The 12,519-nt window shown below is 46.6% G+C and overlaps 1 protein-coding gene across 9 annotated transcripts in view; it reads right to left on the reverse strand.

Moving 5' to 3' along the window:
* BLVRA (biliverdin reductase A) overlaps nucleotides 1–12,519 on the reverse strand; it is a 621,921-nt gene that overhangs the window by 51,519 nt on the left and 557,883 nt on the right. The gene's annotated exons all lie outside the window — the stretch shown is intronic.

Consider the following 12,519-nt stretch of genomic DNA (forward strand, 5'->3'; position numbering starts at 1 on the left):
TATGCGCTAATACCGCTAGTTATGTCCTATATTGCATCATGTCTATGCCGAAATGCAATCTCTTAGGCCTGTACTTAAGGCACATATTGTGGAACACCTCCAAATTTCCTGTGTGACAGAATTCTGCGAGTCCCTTCAGATCTCTTGATAGAGTTTTATCAAACACAATGTTCTTAAGAGCTTTGTGTGGAAGTGAAGATGGAATTAACCACTTCTTCTTGCGTTCCTGCTCCGGCGACAAAGGTCTATGTGCACATTAAGAGTGAACGTTAGAACAGTGGTGCATTAGTGACCGCCATTTTTCTAGTAGAATTTCCACAGATCCACCACAAGTGTTGGAGCTCCACCAAAGATGGTTGCTGAAAGACTGGGACCACTGTAAAATATTTTCAGAACCTTTTTTTTCTTGCAGCTGAGATTTTCTTATTGATTGATTTGGCAACGTGCCATACATCAAATTGATGGCGAATATTTGGAAACTGCTCTCTTATGGTCTTGGCTATTGAAACATGTCTGTCCGTGGCTATGAGGTAAATTTGCATTCCTCTCGATTGGAGATCTTCCAGGAATTTGATGAAACCATGTTTCTCCATGGGCACTGATGATTTACATTCGGACACCTGAACGACCACCGAACTCACAATTATTTTAGTTTCCATGTCCTGAAAGTGGTATGTGCAGTACTTTTCTGAAAATCTGGGGCTGTCACCCTCTCCATCGCCAGCTAGCCTGAACCGTTTGTCAGAGAATGTCCTTGCAATTGACATTTGTTCAATTTTCCATACTTCACTAATATCAGGGAATAAATATTCACGTTGTAGTACTGCGTTTTAGAAAGGAACTGGAGTCCCACAAATTGACAGAAACTGGACAACTTATTAAAAGTAGAGCCACTGAAAAGTAAAGCTGCTGCACACAGTAGATTTCCAGCTGCCACTTTCCGCAGCATTGGTTGAGCGGACCATGAACATTTTGCATGCAGCAGATCACAGGTGGCTTGTATTTTCAAGTTAGTGCCTTGTGACACACGAGTCACATTTAACAATAGCTTCCTGTATACTCCCCCCCCCCCCTCACTGGATGGGCACATTTCAGCATCAGTATTCTCTCCATCAGGCAGCTGTCAAATACAAGGTATTTGGGCTCCTGTATTAGACTATTGTCCTGCATGAATGTGGTTTGTGACTTAACTGTGGTGGTCATATCGGCCAAACAGGACGCACTGTAGTTGAGATCTTTGGCAAGTTCCTCGGTCAATTGCGTTGAGGCTTCAGTCTCTGTTAAATCAGCTTGTGTTAGTTGAACACGAATCGGAGAAAACATCAATGTCGATTGTTGAGTGGCCCTTTCTTGCTGTCAAGTGGTCTGTGAGTAATTCATAAGCATCAACATTATACTCAGTTTTGTCTTCATTGTGGAGTTCTCGCATTGTAGCAATGGTCCAACAACACTTTGCTGGTTTCTCTGGTCACATTCAATTCATTTTCTGGCCATTGGGCATAAGCATCTCCAGTCTGCTTATTCAGTTGAACACGCTGCGCCTTAAATAATAGTTGCTCCATGGTGAAATCAGTTTGGAAAGCAGCAGCTCTGGCTTGAGTAGCTGTCTGTGTCATCAAAGTTTGTTTACTTCTTGGCCTCTAGGAGATGGGTTGTGAAAACATGTTCAATGTAAAACCAACATACAGTATATAGCACTTTAGATTTAAAATAAAGCACGTTATGAAGACACCTGCCCAACACACTTTTTATAATCGCACTTGTTTGCTAGTTACCCTTGCTCTCTTGATTTTCGTTGAAACTGTGTTCTTCACTGCAACGACTGCACCAGCAAGTTGATCCACAACCTTGGATCCACGTGCCTCCTCTTCCATTTCCCGATCTTGTATACATGCCTAGAATAGAATATTGGTTAAAAAAAAGTCAATCGTATTTGAAATCAAATTATTTCCTTGCACACACGGCTCATATAGATACCCTTGTACACTCTGTACGTCATTTAGTCAAAATATACATTCCAAATTGTACCTGATTGATAACTAGTGTACTCGATCAGAGATCACTGTGCAAAACCCATTGATTGTAATGTTGTACTCAAACGTTTTACAAAAGAAACTTGTTTATAACAATGTCATTGTCTAATAGTATCAGGTGTACAATATACTTTCTTTCATTCAAGGGAACTGTCAGTACGCATACCTCAGGCTCTGGATCAGCTTGAAAAGATGATGTCATTGTAGTCGAAGTACCAGAATCACCCAGTAACACAGTACTTTTTTTAGTATGGATGAAAAAAGTGAAATTGAACACACACAATGGGATGCAGACAATGGTACATATCAATAAAAACCCATAAATGAAACATTATGTAAACAAACGACAGGATACGTAAACTTTATCATATTATCTCAAATTCCATGCATAAAACATTTCCAGAACTGAATAGCTAAATAAGACAATGCATTACTTACCGTAAAAGCATTTCTGATGGTTGTATCTGCTTAGATTCACATGCTGTGCATAGGTCCGACATCCAGTGGTCACTGCAGAGTATTGCATTTTGTTTTTCGTAGTCGAAAAGGGGACGTCGACAAGGTGTGTCTGTAACACTATCCCTATAGTGACGTGCGTTGTACCCACAATCCCTCACGCGTCGAGGTCCCTCTGTTTGTATTTTGTCTGCCCTGAGGGAGCCTTCTATACGTGAGTGAGTACAGAAAAGAGAGAGATGTAGAAAGATGTCTTTGTTCCTTCCATCCGAGCGGGGAGGAAGGGTGGGCGCATGTGAATCTAAGCAGATACAACCATCAGAAATGCTTTTACGGTAAGTAATGCATTGTCTTCTGATGTTTGTTAATCTGCTTAGAATCACATGCTGTGCATAGACTAGCGAGCAGTACCTGGAGTTGGCGGTGGGTTATGAGAAGGAACAGTAGAGAAAAGATGTTTTAATACTGCCTGTCCCACCTGGGAGTCAGATCTCGAGTGTGCATCTAGACAGTAGTGTTTTGTAAAGGTGTGTACAGATCTCCAGGTAGCCGCTTTGCAGATGGACTCAAGGGGAACATTTGCAATGAACGCTATGGAAGCCCCAGTGCCTCGAGTGGAATGTGCTCTTGGCTTGAAGGGTAGTTCTCTCTTAGCAAGAGTGTAACAGAGAGTGATGCATTGAACAATCCATCTAGATATAGTGGACTTTGAGACTGCATCTCCTTCTCTTTCTGCTGCCACCGAGACAAAGAACTGATTAGTCTTTCTCAGTGGTCTAGTTCTTTCCATGTAGAACATGACAGCTCTGCGTACATCTAGTGTATGCAGACTTTTTTCTCCCAAGCTGGAAGGGTTTTGAAAGAACGTTGGTAGTTCTATAGACTGGTTTACATGGAATTTCGAGATGAATTTTGGTGCAAACCTTGGGTGTGTGCGTAGAACCACCTTATCCTTGTGAACTGTTACGAAGGGGTCTAGAACAGAAAGAGCCTGTAGTTCACTTACTCTCCTAATGGAGGTGATAGCTATTAGGAAAGCAGTCTTAAGAGTGAGGTCTTTAAGAGTTGCCTTGTGCATGGGTTCAAAAGGAGGGCCCATGAGTCCGGGAGCTGGGTTAGCTATCGGAGGGTGTATTCTCTTTACCCCCTCCATGAAGGCCTTGATAACTGGTATCTTCCACCACGACACTTTAAGTTGGGAAGTGGTGCATGCAGAAAGTGCCGCCAGGTGGACTTTAATGGAATTGAACACTAGACCTGAATCCAGTAAATGGGTCAAGTACAGAACAAGGTTTGTGGGAGATCAGTCAACCGGGTTGATGCTCTTACCTCTACACCAGATGACAAATCTTTTCCACTTGCTAGAATAGCAGTGGCGAGTATTAGGTTTTCTGGCTTCCCCGAGGATGTCCATACATCTCTGCGGGAGTTGTAGGTGTCCAAATTCTATGATCTCAGGAGCCAGGCTGCTAAGTTCATGGTCTGAGGGCATGGATGCAGTGTCCTGCCCTTGTCCTGTGACAGCATGTTGTACGGGCAGGGAAGTTTCACTGGGGGAGATAGGGACATCTCCATCAAGTGAGAGAACCATGGCTGCTGGGCCCACATTGGAGCCACTAGCATCATGGTAACCTGCTCCTGGTGCATCTTGTGCACCACCTTGTTGAGAAGGGGAGTCGGGGGAAAGGCGTAAACAAATTTCCCTGACCATTGAATCGACAGACCGTTCCCCTTGGACTGGTTCTGGGGGTACCTGGAGGCGTAACTTTGGCATTGTGAGTTCTCCAGAGTTGCGAACAGGTCTATTTCCGGGAATCCCCATTGCGTGAAGACGTCTAAGACGATGTCTACGTGCAATTGCCATTCGTACTCTTCGGGCAGGGGGAAGTCTCTGCTGAGTTCGTCTGCTAGCAGATTGAGTTCCCCTGGTACGTGTTGTGACAGTAGGAACATGTTGTGTTTGAGAGCCCACTTCCATATATTCTGGGACAGCTTGGACAGTCCTGGAGAGTGGGTGCCCCCCTGCTTGTTGATGTAGTACATGGCTGTGGTGCTGTCTGTAAGGACCATCACTGTCTTCCCTTGTAGGTGTTCTTAGAAGGCTTTTAGTGCTTTGAACACCGCCAGTAGCTCCAGTAGGTTTATGTGCTTGGATGCTACGTTCGGAGTCCACACTCCGTGAGCAGTTTGATGGGATAGGTGAGCCCCCCATCCTGTGAGGGATGCGTCCGTGGTTAGAGTGGCCTTCACCGCGGGTGTGGCAAAGGGTTTCCCTATTATCAGGTTTTCCTTTGTCCACCACCGTAGCGAGAGAACCAAGGCTTGCGAGACCACCACTAGATCGTCCCATTGTCCGCTGGCCTGACACCACTGGCTGTTGAGCCACTCTTACATTGGGCGCATGCGCAGGCGGGCGTGAGGTACCAAATAAATACACAACGCCATCATAACTAGCAAACGCATCGCTTTGCGCACCGTCACCTCTCGACCTGCCACATATTGGGGGATCTGAAACAGCATGTTTTGGACCCTCTCGTTGGAGGGGAAGACGAGGCCGTCCTTTGTTCGAATTAGAGCCCCTAGGAATTGTTTGACTTGGCTGGGGTCTAAGCTGGACTTCTTCTCGTTGATGGAGAAGCCCAGTTGGAACAAAAGGTCTACAGTCTTTTGGGTGTTCGAGAAGCATGTCTCGTAAGAATCCCCTGTTATGAGCCAGTCGTCGAGGTAAGGGTATACTGGGATGGATAACCTGCGCAGGTTTGCCGCTGCCACTGCCAGTACTTTCGTGAATACCCTTGGTGCAGATGCTATGCCGAAGGGTAGCACTCTGAACTGGTAGTGTTTGCCCTCTATCATGAACCTGAGGTATTTTCTGTGCGCTGGCAACATTAAAATATGAAAGTATGCATCTTTCATGTCCAGTGTTGTCATGTAATCTCCCTGTGATAGCAGTGGGATCACTTACTGTAAGGTCACCATATGAAACTTCTGGGGTTTGACAAACTTGTTCGCTGGGCGCAGATCTAATACAGGGCGCATGGTTAGATCCTTTTTGGGTACAAGGAAGTACACTGAATAAATACCTTCCATTACCTGAGATAGAGGCACAACCTCTATGGCTCCTTTTTCCAGCAGTTGGTCCACTTCTTGGAGAAGGATGGCGAGGTGTTCTGGTGTCATGCGGCGTCCCCTCGGGGGTCTGTATGTTGGGGAACTGTTGAACTCTATACAGTAGCCGCGGGCTACGGTGGAAAGTACCCAGCGGTCTGATGTTATTCCCTCCCATGCTGGAACAAAGGATGTTAACCGGCCCCCAACCGGCGTTGCATGGGAGGGGACGCGAATCTTCGCGTCACTTGGTGGTGTTGTTGGCTTGGGAGCCTCTGGGGGTGGAACCCCGGCCTCTTCCCTTGCCACGACGTTGACCCCTTTGATTGTACTGGCCGCTATTACTCTGGTAGTTGCTGGCAGAGTACTGTTGTTGTTGGTTTTGTTGCTGGCGTTGTCCACGAAAAAAGCGCTTATTACCAAATCCCCGCCTATTAGGGGGTTTAGAAATTTGGTCTAAGGTGTTTATAGTATCAAATTCTTTCTTCGCGTTCTCCAGCGCATCATCCACTGCTCTCCCAAAGAGGTTGGACTCCTCTATGGGTTTATTAATAAGGGACGCTTGTGTTTCCGCCTTAAATCCGGAATTGCGAAGCCAGACGTGACGCTTCAGTAATATTCCTTGTACCAAAGTGCGGCCAGCCGTCTCTGCTGCATCGAGGGTATTCTTGACGATGCTTTGATTGACCAGAGAGCCCTCGTTAACTGTAGCCAGTAAACGAGTCCTTAGGGGTTCGGGAGCTTCTTCGATGTCCTGTCTGAGCTTAGCCCATTGAGCATCGGCGTAGCTTGCCAATAGGGTATTATTATTGGCGATTCTGGTAGAGAATGCTGCAGAGGTGGTGATTCTCTTGCCTAGGGCATACAGCTTCTTCCCCTCTTTATCTGGGGGTGCCTCGCTAGTAGATAGTGGGACTCCTGCCCTTTTCCTGGTGTTGGTCACGACGAGGGAGTCCGGGATTGAGTGACCCTTGATATATAATGGGTCTGATTGAGAGGGAGAAAACAGTTTCTCAAACCTCGGATTGACCCCTCTCACCAATGCAGGAGTGGAAAGAGAAGGTGTAATACGTCTCTTAACTGAGGCGAGGATAGGTATAACCTGGCTAGTGGGGGGGTTTTCTTTGATAATCCTCTCCACAAAATCGGTGTCTGGGGTGACGTCCCCAGTTTCGATTTTGAAATGTGCTGCTGCCTTCTTCAGCAGTGCATTGAAGGTGGGTTGATCATCGACAGGCGAAGAGTTCCTGACTGGTGTAGTTTCAGTAGACCTGATGACTATACTGCTACTGCCTGTGTCAGTCGACCTAGCCAGTGACTGCCAGGGATTTTGGTCGCCCTCGCCTGTGTCTTCCTGGAATCCTTCCTCACATAGGTTAGTTCCCTCGTGAAAACCTTCCTCTTCTTGTTGGTCCTCAACATAGGTAAACTCATCTTCCTCTTGGAAGAAGGTGTCTTCCTCAGTGGGATTGTAAGAGTTTATGTCCTCCTGTATGGGGTTATAAAACTTCTGGTATTTAGCCCTTGGACTCTCAAGGGGTGCCTCCCTTGGTCTCTTGGGTGCCCTGTCTTCTGGGATGGACATGAACCTATCTAGTTTGTCCATACAGGTCTGGAACCTTTCAAAGGTCCACTGAGGTCGGCCAGGACGGTCTGGGAAAGAAAAGGGGATTTCTTCCTCCTGTAATTGTCTGGTTCTGTCCCATAACGTCGAAGAAAGAGAGCCTTCGCCTTCTGAGTAGCCTTCTTGCTGGCTAGGGCCGTCTGACGGCATCGGGAACTGGCCTGATCTGTTTTCCGGCGCCTTCGGCGTATCTTTGGCCTTGTGCGCGGTTTTCGGCGTTTCACACGCCGTACGTCTTTGGCCGTCCTTAGATGATATGCGCGCGAGGCTTTCGGCGATCATTCTCTCTTCCGAGGGATCGGTCGCCGTCGCGCTATGGAGCGTCGAGCCTTTGCTCGTCGAGTCCTTGGTCGTCGAGTCCTTGTTGGCAACGTGAGCGCCCTTGCAATGCGCATCGCCGGAAATTTTAGTGTTAGCGCCCTTATTTTTAGAGTGCCCAGTCGCCTGTCGCGGAAGCGGTGGCGGGGAGGGCTGACGACCCTTACGGTCGGTGGAAGACGTCTGTGGGCCCGGCGTCCCCGTTGGCGCTATGGCTGTCTTCGTCTTCGACAAATGTGTGCCTGGCGGTATGTGCTTTGTTGTTTTTCTGTGTGCGTCCTTGTCGCCGGGGTGTTCATCCCCATAAGATGGGCGTGAGCCGGGCTTGTCGGGGCCGGGGACGGACGACGAGGAGCGTGAACGCTACTTTGAGAGTTCTACAGCCTCCGTTACGGGGGCCGTGTAGTCACTGTCCTCGTCACACTCGGCAGCGGGCGAGGAGTCAGGCCTAGACGTGGCATAGGCCGCCCACCTTTTGACCCTGCGTCCTTTAGAGTTTTGGGCTTTAGTAATTTACAGGCCACACAGCCGTCCTCCTGATGATCGAGGGGTAAGCAACGGTTGCACCGTTTGTGCTTATTCCTCCAGGTATATTTACCCTTGCAAAGCGGGCAAAACCTAAATGGCGTCCTCTCCATAGCTGAGGGTAATAGGAGTGACTACGACCTTGAAAGAGAGGGAGTGGAAAGAGAAAGGCATTCTTAAAGAAAAGAAAGAAAGACCACAAAGCCCCACTCTCCCTACTGTGTATGGCCGGCGAGGCCAGGCCACGTGTTCGGCAGCGCCGAAGGATCTCCTCCGCTCGTCCTTCCGTCGAAGATCTTGCTCGGCGGGGAAACGGCTCTGCGTCGAGGGAGGGATGTACGTTATTGATATTAATAACAAACGATCAAAGGTCGAAAAAAGTATTTGGCAATGTCTCTCGAGGAGCTCCGCATAAAGGCGACCAGTAGCTGGGCGGAAAAAACAATCTGAGGGACCTCGACGCGTGAGGGATTGTGGGTACAACGCACATCACTATAGGGATAGTGTTATAGACACGCCTTGTCGACGTCCCCTTTTCGACTACGAAAAACAAAATGCAATACTCCGCAGTGACCACTGGATGTCGGACCTATGCACAGCATGTGATTCTAAGCAGATTAACAAACATCAGAAATAAAAATACGCGCTCAAAGTTGTTGTTGAATCCGGGAAAGACAAGGATGCAGAATCTTGCTCCTTCATATTCAGTGCATTGTCATGGAGTTGTAAAGGGAAAATTAGATTTGATTTAGAAATTCTAACCTAAAAAATTGACATGTAAAGCAACCGATTACAAGAAGATTATGCTTATTTCCAAGGGCACTATAGCATAGTTATCTGTGCCCATAAATCGTTTTCTATGATGCTCCTAAAACCAAGGACAGATGTATAGCAAAATAGAGTTTAGTTATAAAGCAATACAATCTTGTAAATATGAAAAGTATTATACGGGACATTTACACCTAAAACACCAATCCGTCCATGTAGTTACCTGTTCAGTAGCCCAAGGCCTACAGCTTAATCAGGAACCGTGACTCACCTGAGGGAGCGTGTGCGTGAATAGAGTCGGAATTGCATTTGGAAGCAATTTACAAGACCTTCTGAGTCTATGCTTCTTTGTGTACTGCGATTGGTCGTACTTATTCGTGGAAAAGTGAAGGCTGCAGATGCGGAATCGATCACCCCTCAAGTCCCCCAAGACATCATGGGCTCTACTTTCAAGCTCTTCTGGCGCAAATCCGCAATATGTGACCCATTCTCTTATTAGATCTATATTCCTCGGGAATACATGCATTATAGTGCCTTTAGGTTTGTTATGGGTCTTAGAATGGCAACCGTAAACCGTACATGCAGGCATTGATGCAAATTCTGTACAAACAAAACAAAAAAAAAAACAAGGTCCACATCATTAGAAAATTACTTTGCATAAAGGCATGAGATCGATGGAATTATATCATACATTTTTCTATGCAATCTATGTTTTGGTCACCGAAGCAAAACCTGTGTAGCGTAGCCGGCTGTATTATAGGATAACTTTCATACACAATTCATTGATGTGATGCAAATCGTAACATATTAGTCGTCCCTTGAATGTACTTTCATGCATCAAAAGGAAACATGCTTATAGACGCGGTCCACAAAGGATGCAATTCTATCCTAATTGACACTGATGACAATTGCTATATATCGATAACATAACAAATTAAACTCAAGTAAATGGTAATGGCAATGAGATGAATGAGCATTACACTACTGGGTACGTTTGTTTGAAAGAGATAGAAATTTAAAGATCAAGGAGATATGATTAGGTGACCTGCCCTTACCTTGACCAACAACAAGATTCAGCAAGCAGGGTAGTTAGTAGCAGGAGAATAGGGAGATGTTCACAGGTAGCATTATGAGGAGCTGACACGCAGTGGTCACAGAAGTTCTCAGGTAGCACGTTCACAAGTTTACTTGCAGTGCTCACAGATGTTCTCATGATAAATATCAAGTGGTTTATAAAGAATTAGAAAAGTGGGTGTGTAAGTGAATGAGTGACGTGTTTATGCCATGGTTTTATGTGGATAGAAGGGGCGCGGCCTGCTTCAGGGGAGCCTGCATGGAGACACGGGGTCTGGCTAGGCCATGTGTACAATGCCCCCTGCGCGTAAGATACCTTTGACGTGTACATGGTGTTTGGCACCTTGGCTGTTCCCACCCCTGCCAGCCCCCTTTGGCAGCGCACATCCACTGATGTGAACTGCCTTTCATAATGGAGGGGGGATGGATGTGCATGAGGCGTGCAGACAAGGCCTGAACAGGGCTGAAGGGAGAGACACACTTATGTGGATTGTAGGGGCACGGCCTGCTTCAGGGGAACCTGCATGGAGACACAGGGTCTGGCTAGGCCATGTGTACAATGCCCCCTACGCGTAAGATACCTTTGAAGTGTACATGGTGTTTGGCACCTTCGCCGTTCCCACCCTGCCAGTCACCAAGGGAGGGCACGGCCAGAGGTGTTAACAGACATTGATAGAGTATGGGGGGGGGTTAGGGGTGGGCAAAAGGCATGCAGGAAATTGCCAGAACACTGCTGAATGGAGACACACTTGATTCACTGAAAAATTGAAACAACCATTCTTACAAGTTCAATTGTATTTTATTTTGTTGCTGATTTTGATGGCACAAATGTACTACACATTATAAACTTCGGGTTGCAGCACAGTATGGGAAAATCCCCTGTATTGACCGCTGTCACTGGGGAAGACAAAGATACAAACTGTTTTTAAATGAACAAGATAAGTGTATTAAAGCTTAGCTGAAAACACAATCTTGTATCCAATGACATTGTTGCCAGTACAAATGTTACTTAGACACTTTACAATATTGAACGACTAGGCATTCCAGTACATTTAGGACACAAAGAAATATTGCTTCATGGTTGTACATGAAATAACCATAAGAAAACCACTATGACTTCCCCAAATTGCGAGTGATGTATAGAATTGCAAGACTACATTTGTTTGGCAATGATAGATCAAAGTTACGACAATATAGGAGACAACCATGAAATGGTAGTGGCCCAAGTGACATCACAACTAGAGTACACTTACTCGTTGCTTGGATTGCGAGGGCGAACTGTTGCGTGAAGTTCGTGCATAAGCACCATCATAATCCTCAACACAAAACTTGTGAGGCAGGCTGCCTTGAAGTCATGCAGCTCGGGAACACATTGCGGCCATGTCTCGCCTTCCGATACGTAGGACAAGCATCCAGAGTTTTCTCACCAGCAGCAGTTCTCCTTGTTTGGCATTAGCGCGCACCGATTGCAGGAACACGAGGGGAAAACGTCGCCCATGCGACTAGGCTCAGGCTCTTGATCTGTTGAATCGTCCTCCCAACTGTCGTCCGAAGCCCCATCGTTTCCGTATCTTCTCTTTCGAGTAATTCCGCCTCGGAATACTCTGGCTCGTACTGGTAGGGCTGTATTGTTGCCATTATGGGGCAAAATCAAAATTGATAGTAATGGTACTAGTATCTGTTTGTGCGGCTACGAGCGACAAAGGTAGCTGACCCGAGCACAGAAACGAGGCAAAGAATACTAAAAATCTGATGTTGTCTGATGAGAACAGGCTGTTTATACTTATTGAGGAAAGAGGCGTCCTGCCATTTCCATGGAGACAAGTCATTAGCTGAAGCGCAGAGAATATTGACACGAGACTTGCATTGGCATTGTGAAATGGGTGGTACGCGTCTAGTGATGTCAGCCTCGGGGGCGGGGGATACGATTTAGTGCCGCCAGGGCAGTTCACATTAGGGCGATGCGGCAACGGATAAGATAAGCACAAGATGGCCGTGCCCTGCTGCCTGATTTAGCATGTGTAAAAAAAGAGGAAAACTATGGTAAGGTGCATAGGAAAGGTTTATACGACCGATCAACGTATGCTTAAAAACACATACGCGAACCCTCGGGACAATAATATTTTTGAGCGCACTATTCCTTTAATTCTCAAAAGTAACGCAAATTAAAAGAGCACAGAGGACGCGCTTGCTTCATTTGCATTTCTTCGGGCTGTGCAACAGAACCAAACATGCACTGGCCAGCCCCCTGGCATACATAAGTGACGAGAGCACGCTTACCACATTAACGTATGCCTAGCTCACTTCACCCACGTTGGAGGCAGGAGCACGTTGCACATTGACAGACCCTTAAAGGGCCATCACTGAAGTGTAAAAAAAGAATATAGCATTTATATTGTTGTTCAGTTGCATAGCCAAACCTTATTTTTTCAGGATAATCGTCGGTGGGTGGTAATATACTGTATTAGGATGTCACAGCCAGCTCAGCTCACAAGCTGTGCATCCTGCACCCCTGGCCTCAGGGCATAGTGCAGATATACTTGCATCCGAGGGGGGGAGCTGTGTTCAGGATTCTAATCCTCGCCTGCACCTGTCCTTCAGGCACAGCTGTAG

The sequence above is a fragment of the Ambystoma mexicanum genome, chromosome 5p, assembly GCF_040938575.1.
Source record: "Ambystoma mexicanum isolate Mex_15411 chromosome 5p, UKY_AmexF1_1, whole genome shotgun sequence".
Lineage (NCBI taxonomy): Eukaryota > Metazoa > Chordata > Amphibia > Caudata > Ambystomatidae > Ambystoma > Ambystoma mexicanum.